This window comes from Sinocyclocheilus rhinocerous, unplaced genomic scaffold (genome assembly GCF_001515625.1).
Source record: "Sinocyclocheilus rhinocerous isolate Xijiao unplaced genomic scaffold, SAMN03320098_v1.1 scaffold4552, whole genome shotgun sequence".
NCBI classification, from domain to species: Eukaryota; Metazoa; Chordata; class Actinopteri; order Cypriniformes; family Cyprinidae; genus Sinocyclocheilus; species Sinocyclocheilus rhinocerous.
This window is the reverse complement of record NW_015646434.1, coordinates 15,609-15,957: the sequence shown is the minus strand read 5'-3', so window position 1 is coordinate 15,957 and position 349 is coordinate 15,609.

Here is a 349-nt window from a genome sequence, read left to right as displayed (position 1 = left end):
TCCAAAATCCTGTTGTACTAACAATATAAAAATCTTTTTTATTAATTTTGTATTCATTTTATTAATTAAACACAGTATTTTGCCCTCAGAAATTGCTAGTAATACTCCAAACAGTTTTATAGTTTTATTTACATAAAATATTTTTTTACAGTGCATGTTTTTATTAATTTTGTATTCGTTTGATTGATTGCATGTGACATTTTCAATCAGAAATTGCTTGTAAATTTTACTAAACCATTTTAATTGTATCAATTGTAAAGAAATGGCAGGTGACACATTAATTTAAATGTGATATTTTGAAGTAGAGAGGCTGATTTTTTAAATTATTTATATATATATATATATATAT